Source organism: Manis pentadactyla, chromosome 13 (assembly GCF_030020395.1).
Source record: "Manis pentadactyla isolate mManPen7 chromosome 13, mManPen7.hap1, whole genome shotgun sequence".
NCBI classification, from domain to species: domain Eukaryota; kingdom Metazoa; phylum Chordata; class Mammalia; order Pholidota; family Manidae; genus Manis; species Manis pentadactyla.
In genome coordinates, this window is record NC_080031.1 from 15,276,666 (window position 1) to 15,295,715 (window position 19,050).

General features: G+C 39.8%; 1 protein-coding gene across 4 annotated transcripts in view; it reads right to left on the bottom strand.

Moving 5' to 3' along the window:
- PRDM10 (PR/SET domain 10) overlaps positions 1-5,557 on the bottom strand; it is a 104,634-nt gene extending 99,077 nt beyond the window's left edge. For all 4 annotated transcript variants that reach the window (XM_057490317.1, XM_036930264.2, XM_057490318.1 and 1 more), the window contains exon 1: positions 5,336-5,557. The gene's annotated coding sequence lies outside the window, so the exon portion shown is untranslated. The remainder of the gene's footprint in view (positions 1-5,335) is intronic.
- Between the last annotated feature and the right edge of the window lie 13,493 nt (positions 5,558-19,050).

Consider the following 19,050-nt stretch of genomic DNA (forward strand, 5'->3'; position numbering starts at 1 on the left):
ATTTACACTGTGGTAGTAAGAGATAACAAGCATTCTCATACTGAGTCTGTGACATGGGTTCTACTATTATCTAATGGGGATAATAATTAAGGAACTAGTTAAGTGATTTGACAAAAAAAAGAAAAAACACTAAGACTTACAGAAATTAAGTATCGGGCCCAAGAATGTCAAGTCAGTCAGTTGAGCTATGTAGAAATCCAGGGTCCTTTGCCCTACAAGCCCATGCTATTAACACCATATCAAACCCCCAGGCATACAATAAGAGGAAATACATCTGCAAAGATGTCAGGGTAAAACTGTCAATGTTTACAAATATAGGTATAAAATCTGTAGACTATGATTATTTCTGTTTAAAAGTATAGGCATTCTGTGAGCAGGTTCAAACCAAAATGTTCTGCACTTACAATCAGTTGTGACCTTTTCTTAAATTACAGGAGGAAAAAAAATTGTGAGCTTAATTTTCTCAATTTCAACTTTCCTCCAGAAATATCTGTTAAATCTTTGAAAAATGGCACATTATAAGAAATCAGTGAGTAAGTCACAGACTAAGTTTGGGAAAATTCAGCTGACTGTGCTTAGCTCAAATTTTTAAATGGATTATGTGACCAACAGATGTCACTTTATTAAGTTCAAATGACTAACTGAATACATTAATTCAATAAGTTAACTCAATTATCTGGGTTTTAAGATTAAGGTATTCCTCAAAAGAATAACAATGCTTCTATGAGACAATCTTGAGCACTAAAACAAAAGATACATCTAAAGCCGCACTGTTCAAAAGAAATATCATGCAAGTCACACATGCAAGCCACATAGGTAATTTTAAATCTAGTGGCCATGTAAGTAGAAACAGGTGAAATGAATTATAATAAATTTTATTTAACCTGGTATATGCAACATATCACTTCAACATGTCATCAATATTTCAGAAATAGAAATATGCTGTATTTTTTTCATACTAAATCTCAAAATCTGGCATGTGTTTCACACAGCAGTAGCTACATATGGCTACTGGCCACCATATTGGACAGCACAGATCTAAGGGACAGCGTTTGTAAGATCACAGCAGGTAAGGGGCTGTGGATTGCAACCAGTCAGACCATGGAAGTGAAGGTCATGGGTAAAGAAAGAGGGCATTTAGCTCCAACATTCTGTTGAAATAAATGAAAGTCCAACTAAGAAATGAAGAACACTAACAGACTGTTTTAGCATACAATAACCTTTTAGCAATCTCTGTTTGGGCTTTTGTGTATTGCACAGTATTGATTTCATAATTGTTGTTGCCACATTCTAACCGGTTGTGCTGTAATTGTGATTTGGGATTATCCATAACCACACTCCTCCGTCTCCATTTCCTCACCAACCAATTCTCAAAACTATTTCAAAGTTATCCAAAAAAAACTGTCTTGCCCATGGGTTTCACACCTAAACAAGTTCGCTATGGTTTCAGTGTGATCAAAGAAATGACAGTAGAATGTTCTTGGGGTGAAAGGGTTATATCCAACTTTGTTTCCACGGCGGCAGCTCAATCACTGGAAACCCATCCACTCAGAGCGAGTCTGCACGCAGCAAGCCAGTCTCCGCCTCTGGGCCTCTCTGCCAGCAGCCATCTCAGTCTCTGTCCTCGGCGCTGCCACCATTCCAGTCTCTGTCTTTGCTCTCCTGCAGCCTTGCAGCCGTGACACCATGTCGCCCAGAGCACTGGGCAGGGCTCTTTATATAGAATCAATAATGACGCATTGCCCACATGTGTGCAGTGAGCTAGCCGACCAGGGCCAGGTGAGAATCCTGGCCACAAGAACCTTCAGTTTATCCACAAGAACCTACTTTCAGGTGCTCTCCACAAACTAAAGAGACTTAAACTCTACACAGGGAAGCCACTGAAGGATTTTGGAAAGGGAATGGAAATAATGTGCCAGTACTAATAGTGAAGTATCACTGTCATAGGAGCAGCTGTGGAAAATAAACTGGAAAGGCACCAGTTCAGAATGTTCCACCCATGTCTTCAACAAGGATTAGAATACTGAGAATAAAAAAAGGGCAGAGGCATTTGCAACATGGATGGATCTAGAGGCTTCTATGCTCAATGAAATTAGCCAGGCAGAGAGAGACAGATGCCATATGATTTCACTTATTTGTGGAATATAAAAACAAAGCAAAACAGAATGAACAAAATAGTAGTAGACTCATAGACAGTAAGATATGAGTAGTGGTTACCACAGGGGAGGGGTTAGGGTGGGTGGGTGAGTAGGGGGAGGGAGATAAAAGGGGTACAAAAATTCTCAATCACAATATAAGTTGGCCACAGGGATAGTAGTACAGCATGGAGAATATAGCCAATGATTCTGTAACATCTTCCTATGTTGACTGATAGCAATCGCACTTTTGGGGGTGAGAATTTAATAATATGGGTAACTGTTGAACCATTGTGTTGTGTATTTGAAACCAATATAAGATTGTGTATCAACAATACTTCAATTTAAAAAAAAGGGCAGAGGTCAGATACCCTTTTACAGTGATTCAACTAAATCATGTAAACAGCACAAAGCCAGAAGAGGAAGAAGTAGGCTTCAACAGAGGCAGCCAAAATAATTAGGTGAGATGCTCCTGTCTCACCTTCCTGCCACTTCCCAATACCCAGGAGAATTCCAACAGGACTATTCTGCAAAGATTTGGTTTACATTTTTCCTGTTTCGTAACTCAGAGGCTCTTTCTAAACACCAGACCAAATTCTCATTTGCTGATCTATGAAAAGTACCTATGATAAACTTAAACAGTAATGAAAATAAATTCTGCTTGTGAAAAAACATACAAATTGCTGGGCAGGGTGTGTCTACACTTACTGGGACAGAAGAGGGCTGGGAAAAGACTGCATATTTCAGTGGTAACAGGTCAAAGTGCATCAGAATTTTAAAACAAACCCTGACTAAACAATTCAAACACTGCAATAACAGGATATTTAATAGTTGATCATTTTTACCGAATGAAATTATGCTATTACCATGAGTCTACCAGTTCCTTACAATTATTAAGGAAAACAAAATTATAACTCAATATTTCTCAATTCTTTGATCATTTCTGCTTGTTACTCAGAAACCTATTCCACTGTTTAGGCTATCCTATTTAGGTTATGCTTTTAAAAAGTAAAATTATTTTAAGTCTTTTGGTTCAGGGGATTTCATGATGCCCTCTTCAGGTAACGGGGTAAAGGGGCAAATCATCAGTGAAGTCATTAGGTACTGATCTACATTTTAAAAAAACAACAAAAGAACTAGATACAAAAACCATATATCCTGATGCCAAGTTTGTAAAAATGTTTTATATGCACACACAAAACATTTGAAGCACACCAAAATAATCAGCTGGGATTACCTCTGGTAACTGCACTTGAGGTAATTTTTACTTTTTATACTGTTTCTATATTTTCTGTCTCCTACAATAATCATGCATTATTGTTAAAACTAGAAGAAATAAATTGACAAGTGGAAATTGATGCAATGCCAGTTAATTTAGGATTATATTGGATAGATACACTATCTCTTATACCAACAATCTCTAGGTAAAAGGCACTCAGGACCCCTCGGTATGATCACGACTACATTCACACGGACAATACACCATACACACACTATGTGGTGAAGCATGCTACATTAGAAAAATGAAAAATGGCTTATTTAGGAAAGAGTTTAGCACTTACAATAAGTAACTCAGCAGAGCCAAGACCAGGTGCTCAAGGAATAAGAAGAGTCATAAGGTGGAGAAAATGTCTGGTCCAAATTTTTAAAATGTAAACCTACAACTAAATTGTTTACTTTAAAATGGCTTTCGTGTCAACTTCACTTGTCTCTAAAAAGTTAACCAAGAAGTTACTTTCTAAATATACCAGATTGAATCAACACTGCTTTAAACACGGCTTTGGCCCCAGCCAATCCTTTTTTCTTCCCTCCGCAATTCTAGAGCAACATCTAATCGTGGTTCATCAACGTAGAAGCCACTGCGGAGATGGGGGCAAAACAGATGCTAAGTACCAAACAGGCTACCTTCCTGCCTTCATTGCACTTAGAGCAAAAGGTGGAGTGAGGACAAAGGAGCGGGTCAGGAAAGGAGGCCACAAAACTGTCACGACTGATTTCGTTGCTTTTAATAAAAGTACTGTTGAGTGTAAAGAACTTTCGGGGGGCGATGAGCCAGGCACGATACAACAGGCGAAGGCGCGGTTAGGTACAGGGCTGAGCAGGGTGGGACTCCTCGATGACAGCATCAAAGCCCGCCCTCCCAGTGCTTAAGGGTACACAAACATTGACTGAGAATTGAACTCAACAAATCCGGCAAACAAGGTTAAACACGCACTCACACAAAATTCAACAGCACTGCGCTCCTTTCACGTAGTGGAGTACCGAATACCTGGCAACCTACTTAAAAATGCTTCATGAAAGCTGCTAATCGCCTGGAAAGTATACACCATCCACGTGCTCCCAAAAGGCCTTCGGCTCACGCCTTTGCAAGTCAAGACCAAGCGCAGGCTGACCTCGGCCTCCGCCCTGTCCACCCCGGGACACTGTTTACCAGCACGGACCGAAACGAGCCAACCCCACGCCCCAGCAAGTGGCCTCCCCGGGTCCTGGCCACGCCAACTTGTAAATAAAGGTCGGGGAGGACCAGCAGTCCATGGCAGGTGGGCGGCGCGACCTCGCAAGACAAAGCAGGGAGCCCCATTCGAAGGAGCCCTCCCGACCGCGGGCTCGCTGCCCCGGCCCGAGGCCCCGCCGCGCCACCCACCATGTGCCCGGCCGACGGAGACAGTCCGCGGCACCCGGAGAGCCCGCCCAACCGCCGCCGCCGCAGGAGCGCGCTGGGCGCCCAACTGCCGTCCCGGCCCAACCAACGCGGGCAGGGGAGGAGAGGTGCGCGCGGCCGGCGGAGCGTGCGAGCCACTCGAGGGTCGCAGGGGGGAGGCTGCGCGCGGGGAAGGCAGGAGCGAAGAGACCCCGAGGCCATGGCTGGAGGCAGCGCCAGGAGGGGCTCCTTTAGGGGTTTTTGCCCCTTTCCCCTTAGAAGGTGCAGATGGTTCGACCCCCCACCCCGACTGAGGTGCCTTGTCCCAGCCCCGGCTGGACTGTACCATCGGGCGGTGCCGCCGGGATTTCTCCCCCCCCACCACCATCAATTCCCCCCCCACCCGGGTCCGCGGTCGGTTGGCCCCGGCCGGGCTCTGAGACGCGGAAAGAGCTTGGCGCCATTTTGGGTGGGACTAAGGAAAGACGAACACCCTCCCAGTCGATGGGGTACTCTGGACGCTGTCTTATCCAGTTCCCTTAATCCGTTAGATACTTACACGACGTTGGGTGAGGGGGGCTGGAAGATCAGCGGGTCCCCGATCCTCTCTCCCTAGGGGTGATGGAAATCAAACCCCCCCGCCACCTCCAGGTGGTTCTTCCCGCCGCAGAGTGGGAGCAGCATAAAAGGCGGGGTCTCATTAGCATAACCTGCCTGGCAACCTGATCCCGACGTTATATGATTGGTTGAACTCTGTAAACCCCTTCTCTTGCCTATAGACGAATAACGCTGGGGCGAACTGACAGGCCCAGATTTAAGACTCATGACGAAGATCCTGAGACGCTTATTCTGTCGGCAGAAAAGTCAAAAGGAGATTCACACAATGGCCCAATGACTGAAGGCCTCTTTATTTCGTACTCTGCTGTTCATTTAAAACCCAATCAAAGAGCGAGTCTCAGGCCGCGCTCGCATACGTTTGTATTCTAAGCCAATCAGAAAAGCCGACTCTTCGGTTCAGGATCAACCGGCTCAGAGGGACCCGCGGCCAAGGCAGGAACAGTTTGGCCTCCGTGCGATAAGCGGACGGGGTGGACTGCGTCGGAGATCCTGGCCGCCACCCTCGCACACCCAAGATTCCCTGTGTGCTGAGAAGCTGCGCCCAGGGGTGTGGCAGGACGAGGGCCGCAGGCGTAGAGGCGTGCCGGGGCTTTGCACCGGCTCGCAGCGTTGCACCTGAAGCGGGCCTGCCTGGCGGCGCTCAGACAAAACCGCCACACGCGGCGACCCCGGAAAGTCTGCGCCGCCTGGGCCTCGAGCTAGAGTCTCGCCGAGGTGTACACCCTAGGCCAAGCGCTCCTGCGGGAGCTGGCGGCGCTCCCTTCACCTCTGACCCAGTGGATTGTGCGTGTGCTCAGTCCCTGCCAAACCCCGGAGCGCCTCACTGCGTCTCACCTTTCCCGTTTACCATTCTGGAATAGGAAGTGATTTCCAGAAACATGAAGCATTAGTCAACACTGGTTAATCAAGGACTTGACTTACTCATTTCTTAACCTCAACCTTCCCCAGCCTACCATCCCATAAAATTACCTTCTCCAGGGGCCATCAAGTGCATAGAAATGAGCTCAAGCTTTGGAGCAGACACCAGCTTCTAGTTACCCAATACGAACAGCATCTAGATCCCAAGGGATCTTGAACCTTTGGACCTTCAGGGAGCAGTTTCCCCTTCCATGACATCTATCTTGCAGTGTTGTTTTGAAGATTAAATGAGAATTACGTGTAAAATACTTAGCACGCTAGAGCTTAAACACATAGAAATATTAATGGTGATAAAACATACAAAGTTGCCAAACTTGGCTAACCGAGAAAAGAATGTACAGCTAAGCAAAAGACTTGTGAAGAAAAAACACCCATGGGGGGAAAGATAAAGTTCAATTAACAATATTCTCTACTGTTTTGTTTATTTTAAAAAACTGGAAAAACTTGAAAAGAATAGTAGAACGTTACATTTTTAAAACTTCAAGACAGTTAACGAACTTGTAAAGCAACTTGATGACTAGAGCATGTCTTTTTTCTCCATAGGCTCCTCTGCAGGCAGCACTGGACTTAAGGTTATCAGTAAACACTTGTTGAATTTAATTGAAAAGAAAGTGTAAATTGGAGCCTGTTGTAAACTGGGACCTCAATAGTGAGAGACGCTACTAATTCTTCACTATATATGTAGCACATGGAAGTCAGTGTCTTTAGAAAGAGCCACTCAAATGTTCCCATTTAGCATTGTGAGTAGACAGAGAATGCCAGAAGTTGAACAGGTCCATTCCTATATCCCTTGGCATCTAAAGAACATACCCCATTTTGAGATTTAACAGTATATCCTCTCTGGTGGATTGGGAGGTCCCAACTGAAGTCTGCTGACCAGAAATGACACCAGGGAGCTTGCCATGAGGATTGGAGCTATCTGGACTGGAGAGCTCAAGTTACCCTAATGGACTTGGAGAAATGGTCTAAAACTTTAGAGTGCACAAATATTACAGGAAGACACCACCCCAGGGATTTTTTATTCTAAAGGTCTGGAGTGAACCTCAGGAACCTGCATTTTATGTACATTTTTAAACTAATTTTTTAAATGTATATATAGTAGAATTCCCTCCTTTTGGTGTAAATTTATTGACGATGTAATGGGTACCAGTCACTGTCCTAACAATGAGGATAAAATGGGGAACCAAAAAAAAAATGCTCCTTCTCTCATGGAGCTTATATTCTAGTGGAGGAAACAGAAGAAAATTAATAAATAAGATAATTCCAGGCGATCATAAGTGCTATGCAGAAAATAAAGCTGGAAAATCCAAAAAGAAGGAGGATGCAGGCAATTTAAATAAGGTATCAAAGAAGTCCTTTCTAAGATGCTAACATTTGTGTGATGAGATAAAAGCCAGCCATGCTGAGATCTTGGAGAACATTTCAGTCTGAGAGAATGGCAAATGTAAAGGTGTGAGAGGAAAATAAAACATGGTATGCATGTATTCAGTCATTCTTCCATTGAATAAGTATTCACTGAATGCTTATGATATGCTGTTCTAAGTGCTTTGGGACTTGCCAATTAACAACATAGATGAAAGGAAAAACACCACACACAAAAATCCCTGCCTTTAATGGTGCTTTCACTCTGACACACTGAATAACTGTAAAAAGGCCAGTATTGCTGGAAAATATGGCCAGGATTATAGTAACGCAAGACAACTTGAAGAAATAGGCAAGGGCCAGATCAGACACAGTTTTGAAGGCTATGGTACTGGTGTTTTTACTGTATTTTAAGTGCAATTTAAAATAGTTGGAGGTATAAAGCAGGGGTATTGCAACTTCTTAAAAAAAAGATAACTCTGGCTACTTGGGGGAGTTTATCTTGTGGGAGGGGGTGCGAAATAAGAGATAAGGAGGATAGGGGTCTGCAGCAATATGCTCTAAGCAAGAAATGATAGTGATCTTGACTGAAGTAAGAGTAGTGTAAATAGGGAGAAATGTATAGACATCAGATATACTTTGGAAGTAAAGTCACAGAACTTAATGGATAAGGTAACGGGATGGGGTGGGGGTTTCTAGTGGTGACAAAAGAGTGATCAAGTATTGTTTACAAAGTTGAGGCTTGAGTGTCCAAGTAAGGGTTGATACTTTAACCAGGATTGGTAAGACAGGAAGAGAAATTCGACTATTAAGAGTTGAGAATCTCACTGTAATCGTGTTAAATTTGAAATGTCTTGTAGAAATCCAGTGGGACATACTGTATAATCAGTTGGAAATCAAGGAGAGATCAGGGCTACAATATAATTTTAGGATTCATCAAACTATAAATTGTATTTAAATACGTGGCGTGAATTCTAATTAGATAGGTCAGCTAATGAGGATTCGATGAGGAAAAGAGTATATAGAGAGAACGCAAGAGGAGGTGCTTGGGAGCTGCCGATTTTAGAGGTGAGAGACAAGGGAAACCAACAAAAGAGACTGGGAAGGCTAGGAAACAGGAGAACAGAAGAGTAGGGTGCCTGAGAAGCCACGGGAAGAAAGCGTTTCAAGTAGGAAGTAGTAGTCAGCTGCAGCTAATGTTGCTGAGAGGTAAAGACAGATAACCTGTGGGTCTGGAGAGATGGAGGTGGTACTAGCTGGTAATTTGTCAATAGCAGCTTCAGGGAGGGTTAGGGAACTCAGCAGGAGCTGCCTGAAGAAAGAATGGGAGGTGAAGAGTGACATCTGTTGCCACAAGAGTAGCGGATAAGATGGGCCAATAAAAACCACTAAAATGCTGTACATGCTTTTTTTGTGAGTTTAAAAAAATGCATCATAGAGCTGGTAACAGTGAGGAATCTGTCTACAAAGGTTAAAAACAAACGTCTGTGAGTAAATAGACCAAAGAATCTACAAAGAGTCAATGCGTAAAAAAAGGGAAAGCTCATTATTACAAAGGAATGCTGGGAAAAGAAAAAATATCACTTGGCAGCAACCATAACAATTATTACATTTTGTCAAGCAACAATCATCAATGTGTGCTAGAGCTAATGGATGAAATTTTGATGGCTTGATATCAGTGTGGTCTCAAAATACCTCCCCAAAACATACTTATTAATTACAAAGAAAAAAAATAATAACTTTACAGTGGAGAAATTTGGCAGATGCCATCACAGTGATCGGAGGTGCCATGCTCAGGTATAGGTCAGTAGGTCCCATGTGTCTCTGTATATGATGCACCTAGGACACCACAGTTCACTTCTGCAATATGGCTGCCAGAAATTAATAACCTGACTCTAATGATAAGGAAACAATAGGCAAACCCAGACTGATGAGCAATCTACAAAATAACTGTCCTTTACTTGACTTAAAAATTATTGTCATAAAAGACATAAAAGACAAATCCTTCAGACTAAAAAAGTCTAAAAAGTCATGACAACGAAGTACAGTATGTGCCCCAGATTGGATCCTGAATCAGGAAAAAACATTTTTTTACACATATCAAAGACATTAGTGGAACAATTGGTCACAGTGGAGTCAAATCTGTAGATTAGATAATAATATTATGTAAATGGTAATTTCCTCATTTTCACCTTTGTATTATGGATATAAAAGTAGATCCTTGCTGTTAGGAAATATACACTGACTGAAGGGGAAATGTATTTGCAAATCTTTCTCAAACTGTTAAGAAAAAGAAAAAAAATACACGTTAACAGATAGGGAACCTGATGATAGTTGTATGGGAATTCTTGCACTATATTTGCAACTTTTTCATGAGTTCAAAATAAGAAAACAGAAAATAGTACCCCCCCCCAAAAAAAAGGCCAGTTGTTTGACTTCATATCTGCACTGTAAGGAAAGGGAATGTCTGATTTTGGAACTGGGTGAACTGCAGAGAAAGACTCAAGGAGTCTGTAACTAGGTCAGAGTTGTTCAGAGACTCACACATAAGTAGGATGATTCAGGAAGAAGCCTAAGAGGGTCCAGGAGTGGATGACTATGAGTGTAACTGGGTGTTTGGCATTTGTATTGGGTTAAATAGTGCCATCCAAAGTTCATATCTGGAACCTATGACCTTATTTGGAAATAAGGGTCTTTGCAGATATAGTTAGTTAAGATGAGGTCATAGTGCATAAGTTGGACCCTAATTCAATGACTGGTCTTCTTATAAGAGAAAAACAGACATAGACACACAGGGGAAGATACATGAAGACAGAGGCAGAGATGGAATATGGTGCATCTACAAGCCAAAGAAAACCAAAGATAGCCAGCAACCACCAGAAGAGGGAAAAGATTCTTCCCTAGAGCCGTCAGAGGGAGCATTGCCCTTCCAACACTTTCATTTTAGACATCTAGCCTGCAGAACTGTGAGAGAATAAGTTTCTATTGTTTGAAGCCCCCTAGTTTGTGGTACTTAGTTAACTCTACAAAACAAGTAATAAACTGTGTGGGTGCAAGATTGTGAGCTTATGTTGATGGGGGGAGGGTGTATTCAAATGTGAGTGGATGGGATTGTGAGCATTTATGAGAACAGCAGTTTTGTATTTATTTTAAGAAAGGAAAAGTGTAAGAAATCAATTGAACAGATAAATATTTTAAAATGTAATTTTTATATAAAATATGACACACTATGGGGGGAATAAAATCAGCTTTTCAACTTTTTTCTTTTAAGAGATTAAATGACTGCAAAAGAACCTGCTGCTATTGGGTATCTGCTTTTGTTTGTCACCCAGGCTCCCAGAGATGTCACCCAGGCTCCCAGAGATCTTAAGTCATGAAACTGGATATTATCTTCAGTTCAAATGGCTAATTGCGGATGTTGGAGAAGGAATTGTAAAAGAGGTGATGTCCAGAAGAAGATTTCAAAGTTAATATGCAGAAAGAGAAGCAGCATGAAGACTTTGAGTCAAATTGCATCTTTCTCCAAGAAATACAGGCAGGGAAAAAGACAGAAAAATGTATAAAATGGAAAAGAACTTTCCATCAAATGTTGCTGCTTCAAGAATGGAGTATGGATATGACTCAGTTAAAAATTTTGGAGTATAAGTTAGATTTCAATGTGAGGGAAGCTGTGTAAGCAAGAATTATTATGACTGTGATGAGTATGCTATGATTCATCCTATTTGTAGTAATCTCAAGTAAGGGTAATCTTTGTAAGAAAAGTGCTCTTTCAAAAATATAATGTTAACAGATACATGAACACAAAAGAGAAACCATAGTATGTAAGGAATGTTGGAAAGCCTCCAACCAAACTAAGTCTCCTTGAGAAAAATTAAAAGTCCTGGAGAAAAACTAATGAATGAACGTGCAAAAACCTTTAGCCTGAAGCACTACCCCAGATATCATAGGAATGCTGTAGAGTGGGCATTCATGCATGTGCCAAATGTGGTCAGGTGTTCTCTTTCCTTTTTTTCCCAGTCTTTTCTTGACTCTCATTCCTCATTCTACATTTAAGAGCTCATTTGAGAGAAAATCATGTAAAAGTGATAAATGTGGAAATTCAACTGTAATAGAAAAATTTGATACTCAGAATTCTAAGGAGAAACCTTGTTAATATAGGAAAGCTTCTATTCAAATGCCAAGATTTATTAGATTCAAAAGAAGACACACTGGAGAGAAACCCTATGTGTATAAAGAAAGTGGGAGAGCCTTCAGTAGTGAGTCAAATCTCACAAAGCATGAGAAAATTCATACCAGAAAGAAAGCCCTGAATATAATCAACATGGAAAAGTCTTTAGCTAGAAGCAATACCTCACTAAAGATCAAAACATTTGTACTGGAAACTCTGAATGTAATGAACATGGAAAATCTTCAGCCAAAACAAAAACCTCAGTATTCAACAAATGATCCATAAAAGAGACAAATCTTATGAATGTACTAGGTATGACAAAGCTTTTATTCAGAAGTCAAGCCTCATTAGACACTAGATAAGTCCTACTGGGGATAAACCTTATGCATGCAAGGAAGGTGGGAAAGCATTCAATGGCAAATAAAAATTCATATTTGAGAGATGCCTTATAAATACAGTGAGGGTGAAAAACTTTTCGGGAAGAAACTATACCTCATTAAATATTACAACATTTATATAGGAAAGATACCAATGAATGTACTCAGGACAGAAAAGCCTTCTCTCAAATCACACTGCTTGTTGTATATGCAAAAACCCATACAGGTAATAAACAAGAATGTAAATTGTGTGGAAAAGCCAATTCTCGATTTTAAAACTGCATATATGAGAACCAGTACTGAATGGAATGTCCATTAACTTGTGAATGGATAAACATATTGTGGTATATCTATACAATGGAGTGCTACTCAACAATAAAAAGAAATAAAACTATTTCTTCTATTTGTTGCACTATTGATATGTGCAACAAAATTAATTAATCTTAAAATAATTATGCTGAGTAAAATAAGCCAGGCCCACCATCCCAAAAGAAGTACATTCTTCATGAGTCCATTTATATAAAATTCTAGAAAGTGCAAACTAATCTTTATGATGGGAAGCAGATCAGTGATTGCCAGGGTTAGGCGGTGATGGTGGTGGATTACAAAGCTTCAAAGGAAACTGGAAAAGGATAAGTATGTTCACTTTCTTGATTGCGGTGATAGATTCTCAGATGGGTACATATTTCAAAGCTTATTAAGCTGCCCACTGCAAACATATACATTTTAATGTATGTCAGCCATACATACCTCAGTTAAGGTGTTAAGATTATTTTTGGAATTTCTGACCTAAGGCAAGAAAAATTTTGAACTGGTTAAGAATTTGAAAAGGAGAATTTAATCTCCATTTGTTTATATTATTAGGGTTTATCAAAGTCTCTTAGGCTATTTAGGTAAGCATAATATAAAAAATACTGAAAGACTTAAATATAAAATAAAATGATAAAAATCTTCTATCATACTTCTAGGATACTCTATGTGCCATCTCTTATAGGGACACTGTGACCTTCTTCACCAAGATTTGAAACCAAGAAGCCGTAATGGGAGAAAAAAACCTATAATGGAGAGACAATAGCCATATTTTAATTACATATAAATAAAACCTTTGGCTATATATACCATAAACAAGGTCAATAAACAATACATTAAAATTTTTGCTGTATAGAGAACAAAGAGTAATTTCTTATGAATTCATAAGAGACAAATAACCCAATCGTAAAATAGACAAAAAGAATTAAGAAAATTTCAGGGAAGAAAAAATCTGAATGCCAGAAACCAGATTAACAGATGCTCAAACTGTAAGTGGCAGGGAAATGGAAGTTAAAGTAGTTATTAGATATTACTTTACACCTATCAGAAAAAAATTAAAAAGAACAGTAGCACCTATTGTTAGAGTATGTCATATGATGTTAGTGGCATTATGAACTGTTCCAGTCTTTTCAGGATGCAGGGTAGTAACATCAATTATATAATCATTTAACTCAGAAGTCCCCATCCTGGGAGTCTATTTAGAAGAAAAGCACCAACTTGAGGTGTTTAATACACCATTTTCCATAATGCCATTTAACTGGAAACAGTTAAAATATAATGGTACATCTACATTATAGAAAAGTATGCAGCAATGACAGAGAACAAACTATAGTTATTTCAGTGGGCTAGGAGGGATTTCCAAGAAATACTGCTGAATTAAAAAGGCAAGCTGAAAAAAGTATTGGTCAGGATTCGATTAGAGAAACAGAACAAGAAAGAACGTATTATTGCAGGCACTGGCTTACACAGTGTGGGGGCTGGCCAGACAAACTCAAAATGGGTAGGGCAGGCCACCAGGAAGGGCAGGCTGGTGCTCTCCGGCACAGGTTGAAGCTGCTGTCCTCAGGTGGGGGGGAAAGGCTACACTATAAAAAACAAAATACAGCAAAAATGAGCAAGTGGGACTATATCAGGCTGAAAGCTTCTGTACAGCAAAGGTCACCATCAATAGAACAAAAAGGTATCCTATAGTATGGGGGAATATATTCATAAACGACAGATCCGATAAAGGGTTGACATCCAAAATATATAAAGAGCTCATGCACCTCAACAAACAAAAAGCAAATAATCCAATTAAAAAATGGGCAGAGGATCTAAACAGATACTTCTCCAAAGAAGAAATTCAGATGGCCAACAGACACATGCAAAGATGCTCCACATCACTAGTCATCAGAGAAATGCAAATTAAAACCACAATGAGATATCACCTCACACCAGTAAGGATGGCCACCAACCAAAAGACAAACAACAACAAATGTTGGTAAGGTTGTGGAGAAAGGGGAACCCTCCTATAGTGCTGGTGGGAATGTCAATTAGTTCAACCATTGTGGAAAGCAGTATGGAGGTTCCTCACAAAACTCAAAATAGAAATACCATTTGACTCAGGAATTCCACTCCTAGGAATTTACCCTAAGAATGCAGGAGCCCAGTTTGAAAAAGACATATGTACCCCTATGTTTACTGCAGCACTATTTACAATAGCCAAGAAATGGAAGCAACCTAAGTGTCCATCAGCAGATGAATGATAGAGAAGATGTGGTACATATACACAATGGAATATTATTCAGCCATAAGAAGAAAACAAATCCTACCATTTGCGACAACATGGATGGAGCTAGAGGGTTTTATGCTCAGTGAAATAAGCCAGGTGGAAAAAGACAAGTATCAAATGATTTCACTCATATGTGGAGTAAAAGAACACAGAAAAACTGAAGGAACAAAACAGCAGCAGAATCACAGAACCCAACAATGAACTAACAGTTACCAAAGAGAAAGGGACTGGGGAGGATGGGTGGAAAGGGAAGGACAAGGGGGAAAAGGGGGCATTATAATTAGCACAGATAATGTAGGGGGGAGCACGGGGAGGGCTGTACAACACAGAGAAGACAAGTGGTGATTCTATAGCATCTTACTATGCTGATGGACAGTGACTGTAATGGGGTATGTGGTGGGGACTTGATGATGAGGGGAGTCTAGTAACCATAATGTTGCTCATGTAATTGTAGATTAATGATACCAAACAACAAAAAAAATCCAGGTTATAGCATAGAATAATATTTGTGGATTTAATTAAATCATACATGTGCACATAAATATATAAAGACATTTAAGAACTAAAATGCATAATATTTAGCACATATAAACAGGTAAAAGAATATTCATTGCTTGTTAATTTTCTATATCATAAAGAGAAGAGGAGGTGTTCTTTTTTTTGTCAGGAAAATGGACATTTTTATTCCTTGTTTACACAATGTACACACTTTGTAAACTGGTAAAGCACTTTAAGAGAGCAATATGGCAATATCTGTTACAATGGTATATGTATATATAGTTATATAGTTAGACTCACCATACCGCTTCCACGGCTAGGAATCCGTGCTAGAGAAATTCTAGTACCTATTACTAAAGTATAGGTATGAAATATTAATTTTAGTGCTATGTAAAAAAAATTGCTGAGTTCTTAAATGTCCATCAATGGAAGAATATTCAAATGAACTATGGAATATGATATGACTATTAAAAGAGAAAGAAGGCAGTCTGTGTACAGTGACATAGAAGGACCCCCAAGGTAAATTGTTACATGGAAAATGCAAGTTGCAGTACACCTCATGTAGTATGACCCACTTTATGAATACCTTAATTTGTTCAGGCTATTAACAGAATGCCACAGACTAGGTGGCTATAAACAGTGGAAATTTATTTCTCACAATTCTGAAGGCTGGGAAACCCAGGGTCTAGGAAGCAGCAGACTCCATGTGTCCAGTAAGGGCTTACTTCCTGGTTCATAGAGGGCCTCCTTGCTGTGTCTTCACATGGTGGAAGGGGTAACTGAGTTTCCCTGACGTCTCTCTTTCTTTTTTTTAATTGAAGTATCATTGATATAGAATCTTATATTGATTTCAAGTACACAACACAGTGGCTCAACAGTTATCCTCATTCTTAAATCCTCACCCCCATTAGTGCAGTTACTATCTGTCAACCTAAGAAGATGTTACAGAATCATTGACTATATTCTCCAGGAAGTGTTCTTCTTAAATATCTATTTTAAAACACAAATAATATCTGTATTAGAGGGACAAATTACTATAAACTGGATGGTTTAAAACCATATACATCTATTCTCTCACGGTTCTGGAGGCTAAATGTCCAAAATCAAGGTATTGGCAAGGCCATAGTCCCTTAAAGGCTCTGGGAAAGAATCCTTCCTTGCCTCTTCCTAGCTTCTGGTGGTGGCAGGCAATCTTGGCATTCCTTGACTTACAGTGTCATCACTCCAATTTCTGCCTTCATCCCTACTCGGCTGTCTTCTCCCTGTGTGTATGCCTATGTCTCCAAATCTTCCTCTCCTTATAAAGAGAACAGTCACTGGATTTAGGGCCCACTCTAATCCAGTAGTTTCTCACCTTGATTACATCTGCAAAGACTCTTCCCAAATAAGGTCACATTCACAGGTACTGAAGGTTACAACTTTAACATATCTTTTGGGGATATACAATTCAACCCACTACAGTATCCAACTTATGATAACTAACTGAAGTGTTTCCATTGAAAAGAGATAACAATGCCACATTTATTGCAATTATTTAACTCTGCCCTGGAAGTTCAAATCAGTGAAATAAAATATAAAAGAATTATTGAAAAGGAGAAAACAAAATAAGCTTATGTGCAGAAATCCAAAGGAGAGGTGTTCATAAACAATTGAATCTATAAGAGAGTTCAAAATGGTGACCGGATGCAAAATAATTAAATGCAAATTAAGCTTTTGTAAATAGTAACAATAATCATAGGAAGCACCATAGAAAAATATGTAGGTATGGAGAGTTTACTGTGCACCTAGTTTTGTCCTTCAAGAAATAAGGTGTGTAAGATGATTCAATTAAGGAGGATTTTTCTCAGGTTCCAGGGGTGGAGGTTCTGCTCCAGGAACACATGACCAGCTTTACCACACTTGCCAAGGTTACTTTTTATCCTCTCTGCACTTCTGACCCTAAGCAGGAAACACACTGGGTGATCTGTGATTCTCATTTCTCTGATCACACCCATTGGTTCCAAAATGGTTTGTGTAGCAGCCCAGCAGCCCCCTGTATGCTTTCACTTGTGGCGAAACCACTAGAGTAGCCAGGTTGCTAGTTGTTTATTAGAGAAGGTCACTTTCTATGCAGAAGCTGAGAGCTGTACAAAAGGCGCTCTGTTTTTAAATAAACTGTGGCCTTTTGCCAACTTTCCCTCCTGTTTATGATTTGGCTTCACCTCTAGCTGAGCAATGATGGGGAAAATGACAGAAGGGCATGACAGTGGATAAAAGAGGAAGACAACTGCTGGTTTCGAGCCAGTGGTAAGAAGAGTAGTATGGGGAGCAAAATGTAAAACAGAAACAAAAAATTGAGTAGAGTGGGCTGAGAAGATGTGAAGGACCAATTTTCAAAAAGATAGCTGCTGGAAAACATTAAAGAAAATACTTTCTAAGGATTTTCACCAATGAAACATTCAGAGCATCTCTTTTTTGTGCATGCTCTATGCTAGCAGAGCTTTCCTATGGATGATGGCCCCAATAGATCTAAATGACATTGCAAATATACTGGCTGGCCACACAGCAAATGGGTAAATCTTATGCAGAATGGGAGAAAGGAAATGGAAAATTTTTTAGAAAACAAAACCCCAAGCCAAATATGGCAAAGATTAACATCCACAGAAACATTGTTCTCAATATTTATGGGTAATCCATGAATAATCCTCAGAAATGGATATTGCTGATGCAAATCAGATGAAAAAAATTTGGGTGGATTTTTCCAGCACATATGGCAATATAGAAAAGTAAAACAGTGATATTGTTACCAGGACCATAGATGAATAATTTTAAAGACTGAGAGGAAACTTAACGCTGTTGGTTAGAGAAATAATCCTCTTAGTAAGGACCACATTTTTCTGATTATTGAAAGTTAGAGATAGTAAGACATGTGGAGAAAAGTCCATAGTACTTTATTGCCTACCATAAAACTTGATGTTTGGATTTTTAGTTGCCTGAACTTTTTACTCCTTCTCAGCAACCATTAACAAGAGACAGGTCCTGGATAGATTTAAATTTAAGACCTTTTCCCTTCCTCAATAGCGTTTTTTATTTACTTCTGTGGTCATGGAATGCAAATATTCTTTTAACTTTTCCTCATCATATTAAATAACCAACAGAGAGCTTGAGAATTAAGCAGATTCTTTTCTTTCAAGGCTTCTTTTCAAATTCCAATACCGCATCCAATTTCTTTTCATTTTGGTCAAGACAAAATCAAAATTTTTTTAAGTTTAAATTTTTAAATCTTCTCACCAGGAAGAAACATTTATCACTAATACCTACAAATGCAATCATTGCTGGTGACTAGGCTTCTAGAAAAAAATAATTTTTAGTTTTGTTTGTTCACACAAACGTCACATGCACATGCAAACATCTCAACTATTCAGGTTGAGTTCATGCCCTAGTCATTAAGTCTATTCATATGTGAATTGTTGAAAAGTAGTGTCTCCCCAGGTTAGAGAAGAAAAATAAGAGCCTAGCCTTTAACCTTAAGATTCCAAATCCAAGACCTTTACGCAAAGTACCATGTTCAAATTCATATGTACATTTTTTTTCTGAGAGATTTCAGAGTTTCCAATATATACCAATGAGTCCAAAGTCCCATAAAGACTAAAAGTCTGTGCCTTATAATAATTACTAAAATACTAAGGAACTTCTATGTTGACTTTCATAGACTTTCTTAATTGATTATTTCAGTGCTTCCCAAATTTTAATTCACCTACAAATCAGGTGGG